We start from the raw sequence: 17,430 nt of genomic DNA, 5'->3' as shown, positions 1-17,430 counted from the left end.
TGTGACATTATGTCATATTTGCTTTTCTGCCTCTGTTTTATATTTGTTCCAATACATACAAAGGGAATAAACATGTGTATAGCAAAACATGTGTTAATGCAATACCTTTTTTGTGTGAAATACTTGATTTTCAGGAAAAATATCAAGGGTGCCAACAATTTCGGCCATGACTGTATATATAGAATATTGTTCTCGTCTCTGTCTCTTGTTTTATGTATATACTTCATATATATATAGAGAGAGAGAGATAACATTTATATATATATAGAATATTGTTCTCGTCTCTGTCTCTTGTTTTATGTATATACTTTATATATATAGAGAGAGAGATAACATTTATATATAGAGAGAGAATATTGTTCTTGTCTCTGTCTCTCGTTTTATGTATATACTTCATATATAGAGAGTGAGAGATAACATTTATATATATATATATATATATATATATGTCAACTTGCGTAACTAGAATCTTCGGGCCTCGATGCAAAAAACCATGAAGGGCCCCCCTGATGCAGCAGTACCCTTTAACACGTTCTGCAGCAGGCCCCCTTCCTGCTCTTACATTAGAATCCCCCTTTACATAAGAGTCTGCGGACCCTGATGTAAAGGGGAACTCTGCAAACCCTGATGTAGAGTGGAACTCTGCGGACTCTGATGTAGAGGGGAACTCTGAAGACCCTGATGTAAAGGGAGACTCTGATGTAGAGGGGAACTCTGCAAACCCTGATGTAGAGGGGAACTCTGCGGACCCTGATATAGAGGGGAACTCTACGGACCCTGATGTAGAGTGGAACTCTGCAGACACTGACGTAAAGGGGAACTCTGTGGACCTGGTGTAAAGGGGAACTCTGCAGACCCTGATGTAAAGGGAATCTCTGCGGACCCTGATGTAGAGTAGAACTTTGCGGACCCTGATGTAGAGTGGAACTCTGCGGACACTGATACAGAGGGGAACTCTGCGGACCCTGATGTAGAGTGGAACTCTGCAGACACTGACGTAAAGGGGAACTCTGTGGACCTGGTGTAAAGGGGAACTCTGCGGACCCTGATGTAAAGGGAATCTCTGCGGACCCTGATGTCGAGTGGAACTCTGCGGACCCTGATGTAGAGTGGAACTCTGCGGACACTGATGTAAAGGGGAACTCTGCGGACCCTGATGGAAAACGCAACTCTGCAGACCCTGATTTAAAGAGGAACTCTGCAGACCCTGATGTAAAGGGGAACTCTGCGGATCTGGATGTAAAGGGAACTCTGTGGACCCTGATGTAAGGGGGAATGTTGCGAACTCGGTGTAAAGGGGGATTCTGGTGTATATGATTCTCTGGTCACCAGAGCATCTTACATCAGAGTTTGCAGAGTTCCTCCTTACTAGAAAATAAGAAAAGAAAAGGGGTGCACAAGCCTTGCGCATTACCTCAATAACAACTTTAATCGTAACAAATAGTGACTGTATACTCACAATTGATATATGTATACCGGCATAGTATGACCAACAATGGTCCATGGTCTGAAAAGGTGCACGAGTCCCACATGTAAAAAGGACACTTTTCATTCTTTTCCTCTACAGTTCCTCCTTACTTCAGAGTTTGTAGAGTTCCCCTTGCACTGTAAGGGGGGGAACTCTGCTGACTCTGATTTAAGGGGAATGCTGGGAACTCTGATGTAAGATGCTCAGAGAATCATATACACCAGAGTTCCCCTTTATACCAGAGTCTGCAGAGTAAATACACTAGGGTTAAACAGTTCACTGATGTAACGGGAGTGAGGGCACTGATATAAGGGGGGACCTTTATATCAGTGTCCCCCTTACCTTAGGGTCTCCACTCATCCCTTACATCAGTGACCCCCAATAGAGTGACTGACTGCATCACACACTGACCTTGCCTGCAGGCTTTCGTCCTCCTCTCCCCCGCATCCCCTCCTTGCGCATGCTTTCAAATTTGCTGTAAAGGCAACATCCCTGGGCACCTGACCATTGCCCCTGCTGCTCAAGCCTATCTCTGCAGAGCCAATTCCACATGTGCAGTTCTGGATCCGGACAATTAGTTTTCTGCATGGGGGGGGGGGCTATTGGGGGTGTGGGAAGAAGAAGCTCCAGGACAACAGAAACGGGCACTTTTCTGCTGCTTACAGACAGCAGAGAAGTGCCCTTTTTTACTGACAACACTGCTTGGAGCCCCCTCCATAGTGGTGAAACACCAGAGCCTGGTGGCAAGTGCAACCTTTGTGACCCTGGTAGTGTCACCACTGTCCAGAAGGTTTTACTTCCTTCATGACCAGGCCCTTTTTTGCTATTCAGTACTGAGCTACTTTGGCTATTGTGCAGTCATGCATCACTGTGCCCAAACAAAATGTATATTTTTTTTTTTCACACAAATAGAGATTTCTTTTGGGGATATTTGATCACCACTGGGTTTTTATTTTTTGTTATATACCAAAAAAGAATAAAAATTTTGAAGAAAAAAATATTTTTTACTTTTCTACTATAAAACCTACCCAATAAAAAATTTAAAAAAATAAAGTTTATACAAAATTTTGTCCGAAATGTATTCTGCTACATGGCTTTGGTAAAAAGAAAAATCCCAAGTGCAGGGGCGGACTGACAACTCATGGGGCCCGCAGGCAATAGGGGATCATGGGGTCCCTGTGTCCTTGCCCAAACTCAAAAAAGCCTATAAAAAAGGTACCAGGGGCATCTCATGGGGCCCCCTACTGACCCCGGGCCCTCGGGCAGTGCCTGAGTTTCCAAATTGTCAGTCCGCCTCTGCCCAAGTGTATATTGATTGGTTTGCGTGAAAGTTATAGTGTCTACAAACTATGGTATATATACTGGACTTTTTATTAATTTATTTTTTTATACTAGTAATGGCGAGATCAGTGACTTATAATGCGATAGTACCTGGAGAATCTGACACTAACTGATGCTGGGTGGGAACTGACATCACCAGTGACACTAATACAGTGATCAGTGATAATACTATACACTGTCAATGTGCTAATGACACTGGCTGGGAAGGGGTTAATATCTTGGGTAATCAAGGGGTTAAGTGTGTACCTAACAAGTGTTAGTTTGTGTAATATGTGCTGCTTTTTACTATAAATCTCTTTGTTCCTTCTTTCTGCTTTGCAGAGAGAAGAGACAAAGAGATCATTTGCTCTGTACAGAGACAAAAAACACAGGGCTCTGGGCTGTGATTGGACAATCAGCAGGCCCCAGCCATAAATCACTATCCGAGACCTGCAGACAAAATCCCACTGTGTCTAATCACAGCAGGAGTCAGCGGGGTGCACACCCTGTACCCGGAAGAGGCCAGCAATGTACAGGCCGCCCATCCGCAGTACATTGCAAATGGGTGGTCCTTAAATGAATGAATATATATATATATATATATATACAGGGGTGGACTGACAACTCATGGGGGCCCCGGGCAATAGGGGATCATGGGGCCCCTGTGTCCTTGCCCAAACTCAAAAAAGCCTATGAAAAGGTACCAGGGGCATCTCATGGGCCCCATACTGACCCCGGGCCCTCGGGCAGTGCCCGAGTTTCCAAATGGTCAAATATATATATATATATACCAAGTACTTTCTCTATGTTGATAACACACAAATCTATCTTCAGTCTCCTCTAGCTCTACTTACCTACTAAGTGACATATCAGCATGGATGTCACTCCACTTCCTCAATCTGTCTAAAACGGAGCTCATAGTATTCCCTTCAGCCCGTGCCCCCTCCCTTGACATCAAGATCAATAACACAACCATCAGTCCCTCCCCTCATGCCAGCGTACTAGGTGTAATCCTAGACTCCCATCTGTCCTTTCACCCCCAAATCCAAACACTGTCCAAATCTTGTAGACTTCACCTCCGCAACATCTCCAAGATACGCCCGTTCCTAACCTCTGAAACCACTAAGGTGTCTGTTTATGAACCAGCGGTAATAGATCGCTGCTCAGTTCTCCGGCATTCTCGGAGAACACAGTTCTCCTGTGAATGCAGTTTATGAAGCAGTTCTCCGAACGAAGGGAGAACGGTCTCCAAACGCTGGAGAACGGTCTACAAACTCTGGAAAACAGCTGATTTTACTATAATCTTGTGAGATTACAGTAAAAGATCAGTTTACTAAACAGAGGTAAATTATCTCTGCTTAGTTTGCGGTCCCTCTGATTCTCCAGCTCTGGGCTGGAGAATCTGGAGGGAGAACACAGATCTCCAGTGAAGGGCTGACATGATCTCCTGAGTGTCATAAACTGTGAATGACCAGAGAATAGCTGAGATCCGTTGAATCGCAGCTATTCTCTGTGTCATAAACGGACACCTATGTAACTTATTCACTCCCTGGTTATCTCTCGCCTTGAATATTGTAACTCCCTCCTCATTGGCCTACCTAATCGCAGGCTATCCCGTATTCAGTCTATCATGAATGCTGCTGCCAGACTCATCCACTTTACTAACCGTTCCATATCTGCCACCCCTCTCTGCCAATCCCTCCACTGGCTTCCCATTGCCCAACGGATAAAATTCAAAACATTAACAATAAAATATAAAGCCATTTATAACTCTGCCCCAAATTACGTCACGCTCCTTTGTCTCCTCCTCCCATGCTTGTCTTCAGGACTGCTCCAGAACCTCAACCATCCTCTGGAGCTTTCTACCCGAATCTATCCAACTATCACCTACTCTGCCCACTTCTCAGAAAACCTATCTCTTCAGGGAAGCCTATCCTGCCTTCAGCTAATAACGGAATCTTCTATTTCTCCTATCAGTTCAACCCCCACAGATATTACCTTTTGTACCACTAGCCCCTCCCTCTTAGATTGTAAACTCCAAGGAGCAGGGACCTCCTAACCCTCTTGTATTGAATTGTATTGTCTCCCTTTATATTTTAAAGCGCTGAGCAAACTGTTGGCGCTATATAAATCCTGTATAATAATAATATACAGTATGTATATTTACAGAGAGAGATGGGAATTATATCCTATGAAAAGAATACATCTATTTATATATTAGAGAGAAAGATAGTAAATGAGCTCTGAGGGTAATGATAGCACTGCACTGCTTTCACAAATCACTTTTATGTCACTCATATTTATTTCTGAATATATATTTCTCCCAAGCCAGGGCAGGACTACCAACCTCTTGACATTAGAAGACGCAATAGTCTAGGCAGGTTTGAAAAGCTCTCCTGATTTCCATACCTCCCAACAGTCCCGGATCGGGCGGGACTTTCCCGCTTTTTCACCTTTGTCCCGCATTACTCTTATCTATTCTTTATATGCTGACTTCCAGCAGTGCAGGACCAGCAGCAGTGTGGACAGTGTGAACATCTAGCACAGCCAGGGATTGGCGGGAAAGCCAGCGGAGCCTACAGCCGCAATGAGAGAGAGGGCGCAGCTGTCAAGTCCAGCCTGTGATGTTGGGGATGGGCGGGGCCAATGTGTTTCACTCTGTGTATAATGCATTCCTGAATCCTGCACTCTGTACATAACGCATTCCTGAATCCTGTACTCTGTACGTAACGCATTCCTGAATCCTGCACTCTGTACATAACACGTTCCTGAATCCTGCACTCTGTGCATAATGCATTCTTGAATCCTACACTGTGTGCATTATGCATTTCTGAATCCTGCACTCTTTCTATAATGCATTCCTGAATCCTGCACTCTGTGCACAATGCATTCCTGAATCCTGCACTCTTGTGTATAATGCATTCCTGAATCCTGCACTCCGTGCGTAACGCATTCCTGAATCCTGCACTCTGTATGAAACACAGTCCTGAATCCTGCACTCTGTACGAAACACAGTTCTGAATCCTTCACTCTGTGTATAATGCATTCCTGAATCCTGCACTCTGTGCGTAACGCATTCCTGAATCCTGCAGTCTGTACGAAACACAGTGCTGAATCCTGCACTCTGTGCATCATGCATTCCTGAATCCTGCACTCTGTGCACAATGCATTCCTGAATCCTACACTGTGTGAATAATGCATTCCTGAATCCTGCACTCTGTGCATAATGCATTCCTGAATCCTGCACTATGTACGTAACGCATTCCTGAATCCTGCACTCTGTACGAAACACAGTCCTGAATCCTGCACTCTGTGCATAATGCATTCCTGAATCCTGCACTCTGTGCATCATGCATTCCTGAATTCTGCACTCTGTGCACATTGCATTCCTGAATCCTACACTGTGTGCACAATGCATTCCTGAATCCTTCACTCTGTGTATAATGCATTCCTGAATCCTGCACTCTGTACGTAACGCATTCCTGAATCCTGCACTCTGTACGAAACACAGTCCTGAATCCTTCACTCTGTGTATAATGCATTCCTGAATCCTGCACTCTGTACGTAACACATTCCTGAATCCTGCAGTCTGTACGAAACACAGTCCTGAATCCTGCACTCTGTGCATCATGCATTCCTGAATCCTTCACTCTGTGTATAATGCATTCCTGAATCCTGCACTCTGTACGTAATGCATTCCTGAATCCTGCAGTCTGTACGAAACACAGTCCTGAATCCTTCACTCTGTGCATAATGCATTCCTGAATCCTGCACTCTGTACGTAACGCATTCCTGAATCCTGCACTCTGTATGAAACACAGTCCTGAATCCTGCACTCTGTGCATAATGCATTCCTGAATCCTGCACTCTGTACGTAACGCATTCCTGAATCCTGCACTCTGTACGAAACACAGTCCTGAATACTGCACTCTGTGCATCATGCATTCCTGAATCCTGCACTCTGTGCATCATGCATTCCTGAATCCTGCACTCTGTGCACAATGCATTCCTGAATCCTACACTGTGTGCGTAACGCATTCCTGAATCCTGCACTCTGTACGAAACACAGTCCTGAATACTGCACTCTGTGCATCATGCATTCCTGAATCCTGCACTCTGTGCATCATGCATTCCTGAATCCTGCACTCTGTGCACAATGCATTCCTGAATCCTACACTGTGTGCACAATGCATTTCTGAATCCTGCACTCTGTGCACAATGCATTCCTGAATCCTACACTGTGTGCACAATGCATTTCTGAATCCTGCACTCTGTGCACAATGCATTCCTGAATCCTGCACTCTGTGCACAATGCATTCCTGAATCCTGCACTCTGTGCACAATGCATTCCTGAATCCTACACTGTCTGCACAATGCATTTCTGAATCCTGCACTCTGTGCACAATGCATTCCTGAATCCTGCACTCTGTGCACAATGCATTCCTGAATCCTACACTGTCTGCACAATGCATTTCTGAATCCTGCACTCTGTGCACAATGCATTCCTGAATCCTACACTGTGTGCACAATGCATTTCTGAATCCTGCACTCTGTGCACAATGCATTCCTGAATCCTGCACTCTGTGCACAATGCATTCCTGAATCCTGCACTCTGTGCACAATGCATTCCTGATCCTGCACTCTGCGTATAATGCATTCCTGAATCCTGCACTCTGCGTATAATGCATTCCTGAATCCTGCACTCTGCGTATAATGCATTCCTGAATCCTACACTCTGTACATAACGCATTCCTGAATCCTGCACTCTGCGTATAATGCATTCCTGAATCCTACACTCTGTACATAACGCATTCCTGAATCCTGCACTCTGTGTATAATGCATTCCTGAATCCTTCCGCACTCTTCCACAGTTTGTGCAAAACCATTTGTAATGGAAGCTTTTTATTCTTTTTTTTTTAAATGATTGTGCTGGGGTTTGTGTCCGTGAGCCTCTTGCTTGTGGCACAGCAATCAAAGCATATTATATAGGTACAAGAAGCCCGAGATTTTAACCATGCCCCTTAGGCCCCTCCCACTGTTAGGCATTTGGTCACACCTATTTTGCCAGGTATGCTGCATGTCACTTCCTCCCTCAAGTGTCCCTCATTCTGAACTTCCAAAATTGGGAGGTATGTGATTTCTATTGTTTCCTCTATGACAAAGGGTTTGATCACCTCTGACATTGCCTGACTTTCTTTAAAGTGGGACTTTAGTCAGAAAATTAAGTCCTACTAGATCACTTCATGCTGGCCCCACTTGCAGGCTTAGATATGTAAAACATTAAAAATAAGTGCCCATGCTGTTTAAAATCCGGTAATACACCATCTCACTCTACTCTGCACATGCTCAGTTGCTCTCTGTTTTTTGGCACTGTGTTGAAAATGTAGAGGCCGATCTGCTGACAGCCTAAAGATTTACTGCTGCTCAGGGAATATGTGCTTTAGCAAAATGGCAGCCTCCAGCAAGATGTTTGCTCAGAGGCATGGTGAGTATTTTAGTATTTTGCAGATCTCATTTGTTGCCACAAGTTTTTGAAAATAGAAAATGTATTTTTTCTTTATTTCTTTTTCAAAACCCTGTGACAAAAAATGATATCTGAAAAATACTCATCATGCCTCCTATCAAATTCCTTGGGGCATCTACTTTCCAAAAAGGGGTCATTCAGGGGGGATGTTTGTACTATCCTGGCATTTTAGGGCCTCTGAAAATTTGCTAGGTAGTGAGGAAGTGACATGAGGAATTATGTCCTCAGAAAGCCTGAAGGTCAATCAATTAAAGAACCCCTGCCTCAATCAGCACTCCTGGGTCCCAGAGATAAACCCACCAATTACAATTTTACAAAGTAAATAAGAACATTTTATCTAAAAAGGAAACAAGAAAAGATAATAAAGGCAAGAAAAAATATGTCAAGTACATACATATTAATATCCCCAAAAAGTATATACAAGGATACCACACATAAAGTGTTAATATACACATAAACATAAATACAATAAATACACATCCGTCCAAAATAAAATCATAAAGTCCATACATATCCAGACAGATATGTGTCAGAATTTCTTCCAAAAATAGAACACCCAATACATGAAGAGGAGTCCTACAAGGGAAAAAGAGCATATTATGAGCAGAAAAACATCCTCCAACAGGCAAAAGGGACCAACATGTGTATAGTGGATTGTAACATTGTAATTGGTGCGTTTATCTCTAGGACTCAGGAGTGCTGATTGAGGCAGGTGTTCTTTAATTGATTGACGCCTATAAGAGACAGCACTTCTGACTAAGCACATGACCGTGTGAAATGCGTTAACAGCTAGAATTGTCCTGGTGCTATTTGTGTCTTTTTTATGGATAAATAAATATTTTTCACTTTTTCTTCAAAACCTCCGGTGTGCGGCCAAATCCTTCTTCTTTTCCAAGTTGGCGTGGTGGCGAGCCAGGGTCTGCACCTGTGTTGGGTTTGACATTGATTGTTTTACCTGAGCGGTATTCTTTTTCTTCATTCGACATTGGATACAGCTAGCATGTATGAAAATTAATTTCAGATTTGTTCATAAAGTTAATAACTTTGTTTCGTCATATTTGTTATGTTAGAATGTTTAGTTTTTGAAATTTGTTTCACATATTTGGATTAATTTCATATAGTTGTTACTTCTGAATCGCTTCGAAATTTGAATTTTGGAGGACAGCTATATTCTTTCAATTTAATTCTATTCTATTCGAAATTCAATTTTAGAAATTCAAATTTCGCAAGATGGCTATATTCTTTCTAATGTATTCTATTTTTTTCTAACCTATTCCTTTATTTTTTTACTCTATACTTTTCTGTTCTATTCTAGTCTATTCTTTTATTTTATTTTCCATTCTATGCTGTTTTATTCTATTCTATTTTTTATTTTCTATTCTATGTTATTATAGTCTTGTATATTCTTTTCTATAAAGAAGCCTAAGTAGGAATCATCATCTTATTTCACTTTTATACCTTGCTGTATTTATTGCAATATGTTTCCACTTCAAATTATTATTATTATACAGGATTTATATAGCGTCAACAGTTTGCTCAGTGCTTAAAATGAATTCAAATTCATTTTCAAATTCAAATTTATTTTCAAATTCAAATAGTTTGTTTTATTATCATTTATTTTGGATTCATTGAAATTTGTTATTATTGTGATATGGACATTCTGATTCATCTCAGAATAATGTAAATTTCATCTGAGCTTTGATTTGTAACAAAACAAATTGCACATGAGTAGTTTCTGCTGAATTTTGGCTGCACACAAACTGGTCACAGCAAAGCAGTAAATTTGTATGCAGCCATAGCACAGAATTTTGCTGCATCCTGAGGCCACATATAGCAACACAAATTATCAGCAGACATGCGCCCAGGTGATTGTGGCCCAATCTTTCTTTACTTTATTCAGCGCTAAAGAAAATGTTATGGCTGGACATTCTGTATACTTTTCTGAAGTTCGAACTATGGTCTATAGTGTCAATGCCTTTGTGCTCTGGTAGATGAAGAATCCAGATAAAATGCCATTATTAGGTGTGTGTATGGAAATATTCATAATGATCTGTGTTCGCTGTAAGATGAAAGGTTCGGCCATATCTGGCCCTGAGAGGTAATGAATTGAAAGTTACATTGATGGAGAGATAAGATTGTGTAATTCATTGATGCAGTGCAGGAAATTGAAAACTCAGCGATGTGCCAATGACGCTAGAAAGATTTCACGTCATTGTAAACTCTGCCTCCTCCTCTCTGGGTCATCGTGCCACATTGCCAGCCATTGTGTGTTCTGTGCAGGCTGCAATCATTTTCTATGAGGCATCTGAGGCCAGCTATCCGTCTCCCCAGCAGTGCCCCTGGCAGGGGTGAGTTGTGTCCCTATTAGTTGGGTGACCTTCCACTCAGCCCCAGGGGAAAGGCACTAAATAATAGCTCTGGACCTTCCCCCTCCCTGCTAACCCTGAGCAAACCGAGACAGATTTTATGGGAGATAGCACTTGTGTCTGCATGCACAAAGACACAAAGAGCAGGCTTCTCAGAAAACCTCTCTAACAGGTACGGCTCAAATATTTTTACCTATAAAACAAATGCAGTAAAATGATTAGATTGTCATATGTGTTTTGTAGCATACATATAAAGTATGACTCCCTTTTGGTATTAGCTAGTTCTGTTTCATGCAGAAAGTAATGTCAAATGATACCCTTTATTTACACAATAAAGATTAACACTAAGGGGTGTAGTTATGAAAAAATGCATAGCAATTCAGCCAGTGAAAATGCATGTACATTTGTTTTGGTGCAAAAAACGAATGGTATTGGGTTATTTCCTGTGCTAGACAAATGTTTTTTTATTTGCATTTAATCACTAGATGGCCCTAAGTACCATACAAAATTCATATGATACATAGTACCATCTAGTGGACAAATGTGGTATTTTCTGTGTTAAATCAATAAAAAAAAAACACTTGTCCAGCAAGGAAAAAGCCTAATGACATTCATACATACACGTATACTGGGTGCACTGCTATATAAATGTTTATATATACGCCCTTAAATGCCTAACATTCTGCATTAATCTCTACTACTGCTACATAGCAAGTAAATAATACATTACTAAGGGCTTGACTCCACGGCTGGTAAACAGGTCACTTCTTGGGTGTTTTTTTCCACCTCTGAAACACCCAAACCCACCTAGTGCAACCATGATACACCAGGAACAGCACCTGATGATGGGTCCTCTGTTCTGCGACAACTCTCTTAAAGTGATACAAAAGCTAATTTTTTTAATAAAATAACAAATATGTCATACTTACCTGCTCTGTGCAGTGGTTTTTCACATAGCTGCCCCGATCCTCTTCATGTTGGGTCTCCCGCCGATGCTCCTGGTTCCTCCTCCTCAAGCAGTACCCCAAGAGAAAGCTGCTTGCCCTGGGGGCTCCGCTGCATGCTCGCTCCAAAGCCGCTGCTGTATGCATCCACAAGACACATAGAGCTGCGGATCGGCCCCATCCCCCACTCTCTCCTTATGGGCTCACTGGCTGCTGTCTTAGCCAATGAGGAGGGAGAGTCCCCATAGAGCCGAGGCTATTGTGAACATTGCTGAATCAGAGGGGCTCAGGTAAGGATTAGGAGGGGCTGGGACATTGCACACTGAAGGGTTTTTACCTTCATGCATGGAATGCATGAAGGCAAAAAACCTTGAGCCTTTAGAACCACTTTAACTGCTCAATCCCCACTTGGTCATAAACTAAAAGTGATGTAAGCATTAAAGCCACAAGCAGCTTGGTGATAAAATATTTAAATGTATTGTGATAATGCAGACAAACAAGATGTAACCTGTGTAAACAGGTAATTACTCAGACTTAAGGACATAGATGCTTCATGGCCCACTAACTTGCACTTAAAGGAACTGCAGAAAGGGTAAATTGAACCAGAACAGGTGCAACTAGTGTCTCTAGGAACATCAGCAACAAACTCAAGAGAATAAAAGGGTCTTTGAGTGTCCACTATGCATACAACTCCTATGGTGGATGGGTGTATGTGTTTCTAATGTATGGGGTACCCCTGAATTTGGATGAAAGTACCTGGCACCAGAGATTCAAAGGTATCTGACTTTTGGTGGGGCCGTTCTTTAGGTGGTGCACATAAAATGTCCCTTTCAAGATAGGCAAAGAATGGTAAGTGGGCTGCTAAGTAGGAGCAGTCTCTATTGGGTTAACATTGTGTAGTGGGAATTTAAAAGTGTTGTCCTAGCAGGAAACTCATGTGGTCTCAATGGCTTAGCAACCAACAAGTCCCAGGGACCCAGTCTCTCAACCTGGATCCTCACACAGGGTGAAGTCTCTCAGCTCTGATTCTGAAGATGAAACAGTTCATCAATTAAGAAAGCGCTCCTCAATCATAATATACCTCTTAATATGTGAACCAAACACATATGTATTAGTGCAATATAATTAAATAGAACAGCGCACTAAATAATACCAGGCATAACAATACCATGCAAAAAAATGTGATTACTAAACTCTGTGAATACACAAATAAATCAATGTTCAACAAAAATGTCCATAAAAGTAATAGTGTTCATGAAAATAATAATGAAATCATAAATGTTCTTCAACAATTCTGCTCCTGGAGGACGTCGGATGACAAAACGTGTAGGGCGGTGCCTCGGAGGTGATGTCACCACATATGGGTGAGCTGCCTATGTCTAATTGGGACCGGAGCAAACCTATGATTATCATTGTTGTATGCAATATATGCTGGTGTCAGCTCTGACACTGTTCAATATGAGTGAATTTGAAGCTTTTTTATTGAATAAAATGCCTGGATGGTTTTACGCTATGTGGATTTCCTCTTTCTGTCTTTATTATTATTATACAGTATTTATAAACCGCCGATAGTTCGCTCAGCGCTGTACATTACAAAGGGGGACAGAACATGTGACAGAACAATAACAATACAATGCAAAACATGAGGGGATTGAGGGCCCTGCTCTTTCGAGCTTACAATCTAGGATCTTTATGATCCCATTTTGAGTGCATGAAGAGTCAATTGTCATTACAAGGAGTTATAACTAGACAGCATGTGCCTCTGCAGATCATTGCTCCCAGAGCTAAAGTGCTTGTAGCTGGTTTATAATTTTACCAGCATGGAGCTCTGGTGAGTGTATTTAATTCATTTGGTGGTGGATTCTCACGGTGGAGTTTGGTCACACAACACAGAAGTTTATTATAAGAATTGTTGAAGAAGATTTATGATTTCATTATTATTTTTATGAACACTATTACTTTTCTTGACATTTTTGTTGTACATTGATTTATTTGTGTATTCACAGAGTTTAGTAGTTACGTTTTTTTGCATGGTATTGTTATGCATGGTATTATTTAGTGCACTATTCTATTTAATTATATTGCACTAATACATATGTGTTTGGGTCACATATTAAGAGGTATATTATGATTGAGGAGTGCTGTCTTAATTGATTAACTGTTTCATATTGCACATTGTCCTCAAGGATGAGATAGCTGCTCTTTCCAATATATCTTCTGATATATTTTTCCATTTAATTTTTCCTGATATTGTTTCCAGTGGCGCTGTCCATATTATTAACATTCCTGATTCTGGAGATGCAGCGACTCTCTCTCAAACTCAACCCTTGAAGGTAGGTCTGGCAGACTCGGATGCAGGTCCATCCTCTCTCCCTGATATGGGTGAACAGGATGCAGGTCCTCTTAGCTCCTCTCCTTGGCTCTGGCCCCTCAAATGTAGAGAACTTTGCTCTCCTTTCTGGACTGGATCTAGATCAATTTGCCCAGGAAAACGGCAAAGCTTTCCTCCTCTTGGTGCAGTGATTTGTGGGAATTGATAGGCATAGGCGTGGGTTTTCCATGGTGCCCACAGAAGTGTCAGAATTGCTATATGTAAAAAATCTAAATGCAAGTTCTAGTACCCTTTAGTTAGCTCTGTTTCATGCAGCAAGATTGACATATTAAAAGCTTGTCTCCATTGGCGGCAAACAGGGCATGCTTTTCTGCTGCTGAAATGACCAAAACCACCTTGTGCAACCACTGCAATACAATTGATAGGAATAACCTACAAAGTTCGGCGTTTAACCACTTCCCGCCTCTCATCTCTCTGGGAGGGCATCATATGACGTCCTGCCCAGATTGCGCCTTGCGCTTTCCCGCAGGGCCACGCTGTGGCGAGATCTGTCACCGGCTGTGTACCTCGGACACAGCCAATGACAGAGCTGTATACCGGCCCCGTTGCCAGTACCATGTGACTTGCAGTGACCAATTACAGCAGGTCAAATGACAATTGTAAACAATGGATGGCTTCCTTTCATTCATCCATTGTATACAAGTGTCTAGCTGTGAATAGTCACAGTGATCACATGCAGAGGCTGGGCCAATCACAGCCCATCTGTGTCATGGGATTAGCCATGGTCAATCACAGCTACTCACAACAAAAAAACTTGAATTAATCTATTTCATTCAGTTAAATGCTTGCTTATAGCAAAGAAATTATTTGCTATAAGCAATCAAATTTTGTAAAAAACAAAAATACTGATCACTTCCCCAAGGTAGTACAATGTTACTGTGGTAAAATTATACTACTTTGGTCATAGTGTAATATGAAAAAAAAAAATCTTAAAAAAAAAGAAAAAAATGTTATAAAAAAAATTAAAAATAAATAAAAATTGAAAACAAATTATCACTTTTTTTTCATACTGTCATCAGTCAGTGTCTCTGATCACCGCCACACCAGTTATATGATGACACTGTACTGCAATGGTGACAGTATGTAAAAAATAAATTGTGAAAATAATTTTTTTAATTTCTTCATTTTCCGAAAAATTATGACAAAAAAGTTACAACTTCAAAAAACTCGCCATGCCTCTTATGAAATACGTTGGACTGTCTACTTTGCAAAAAGGGGACATTTGGGGGACATCTGTACTGTTCTGATATTTTTGGGCCTCAAGAAATTAGATTGGCTGTCAGTACTTCAGGAATGATCAATTTTCAGATCTATCCCATAGTTTGTGAACTCTATAACTTTCCTAAAGACTAAATAATAAATACTGATTTTAGTTATTTTCACCAAAGAAATGTAGCAGAATACATGTTGGCCTAAATTTATGAAGAACAAATATTTATTTGCAAACTTTTATAACAGAAAAGAAGAAAAACGTGTTTTTTTTTTCAAAATTTTCAGTCTTTTTTTTGTTAATTTAGCAAAAAATAAAAACCCCAGTGGTGATTAAATACCACCAAAAGAAAGCTCTAGTTGTGTGAACAAAATGATAAATATTTAGTTTGGATACAGTGTTTCATGACCGCGCAATTGTCATTCGAAGTGTGAGAGCGCTGAAACCTGAAAATTGGCCTGGGCAGGAAGGTGTAAAAGTGCCAATTATTGAATTGGTTAAGAACAGTAACCAGCTGCAGCAAACCAAACTCCCAACCCAAGGGGGTCACACATGTTCAAAAGCAGCTTCTGCTTAAAAAATTTTACTTGCTTTTTTAAATAATTTGCAAGCTTGAATATGTAACACCAGTGAAGACAACCCCTAAGGGACAGGGACAGAAAAATTGCTAAGCTCTTTTAGCAGATGGTCATAGGTGGGACAATTTATGTGTAATATTAAATGAACCAAAGGCAGGGCTTTCTTTCTGCCGGAACGCGGCGGTACTGCGTTCCGCCACCTTTTTCTTCTTGTCCCCGCTCACCGACTGCCTCTGCAGAGCTGACAAGCTATGCAGAGCAGCGAAAGTGACAGGTGCCGGACGCGGCTTGTTTATGTCATGCTTGCGCGTGCCCGGCACCTGTCACTGCCGCTGCTCACAGCCGGTGAGCGGGGACATGCACGCTTCACCCCCCCCCTCTACCGCCAGCGTGTAAACATCGGGGGCGCGCGGCCACCCCCATAGGAAAGGTGTATCTTAGTACACCCGGCGGTGCGCGCTGACGTCATCACGCCCTCTGCTCGTCGATCCTACCATAGCGCGGATCGTCAGCATCAGGTAAGGAGCGGCGATACAATTTTTCTCGCTTTTCTTGCTAATGTGGGGGGGGGCAGTGTTACTCGCTATTCTTACTAATGTGGGGGGGGGGGGCGGTGTTAATTCCATACATTTACTTTTATAGCCCCTCCCAAATTTTACTTGCATTCCTGTTCTCTAAAGGGGTGGTCCTAGGGTTTGATGGGGGCGTGGCCAGGTTTGGGTGGGGGAGTTCCACCACCTTTCCTCTGAGAAAAAAAGCCCTGACCAAAGGTATAATATATTCACATGATCAGAATATCCATGAGCGATCAAAATAAAATAACGGGTATTTAGACTCTGGCACAGTCATTTGGTGAAGGTATTTTGTTTACAATGTTTGTACTTTGGACAGTGGTAAATAACCATTAGACTGCATTTGCTCTATACTTAAAATGATTGACTGTATTGATAACAATTGTGAAATAGATCATCTGCAGAAAATGCAAAGGAAAGCACATTTTAGTGTACTGTTGCAGTATAGTGCACCTCCTGGGATTGTGGCAGTCCTCTAACATCCTCCCTCTTTAATGATTAATTATAGTAGCAGTCTGTCCGAAGACTCAGGTGGGGAAGGCTGTCTTTTGCCCTGGGCTTGAGCAGTCTTCCGTATACCTCATGCAGAAGGTTTTAGCTGACTCCAGTGACCCCCCCCCCCTCCCCGGTCTCTAATTTTAGATTGGGCATAATTACGTGGCTTATCATCTTTTTGCCTTTTAACATGGAGGGATTAAATGTTGTTGGTGTTAAAAGTGGAGACAGCTTAAAGAATATGCCACCCAACAATTAATTTACCTAGTAGGTGTACTGTATGTTGTACTTATGTTAAAAAATATCCTGTACTCTTTGTATTGCTTCCTTTGTGTGAAGTCCCCTAATCCCTTGTGTCCCTGCCAGTCCCCTGCTTTTCTACTTAATACTGCCCACAGTAGACATGAGAGCATATTCATCTCAGTCTGGTCAGTTTTCTGGCTGTACTGGGAACACAGCCTGCCAGTCCTTCATTGATCAGACTTGCACCAACATTCACTGAGAAGATCAGTGTCCTGCTGTTTCTCCACCCCACCTCTCAAAGCCCCTTTTGGCAGGTAA

The sequence above is a fragment of the Staurois parvus genome, unplaced genomic scaffold (assembly GCF_062004578.1).
Source record: "Staurois parvus isolate SC_StPar_1 unplaced genomic scaffold, SC_StPar_1.0 ptg001083l, whole genome shotgun sequence".
Classification (NCBI taxonomy): domain Eukaryota; kingdom Metazoa; phylum Chordata; class Amphibia; order Anura; family Ranidae; genus Staurois; species Staurois parvus.
This window is presented reverse-complemented; position numbering follows the sequence as displayed.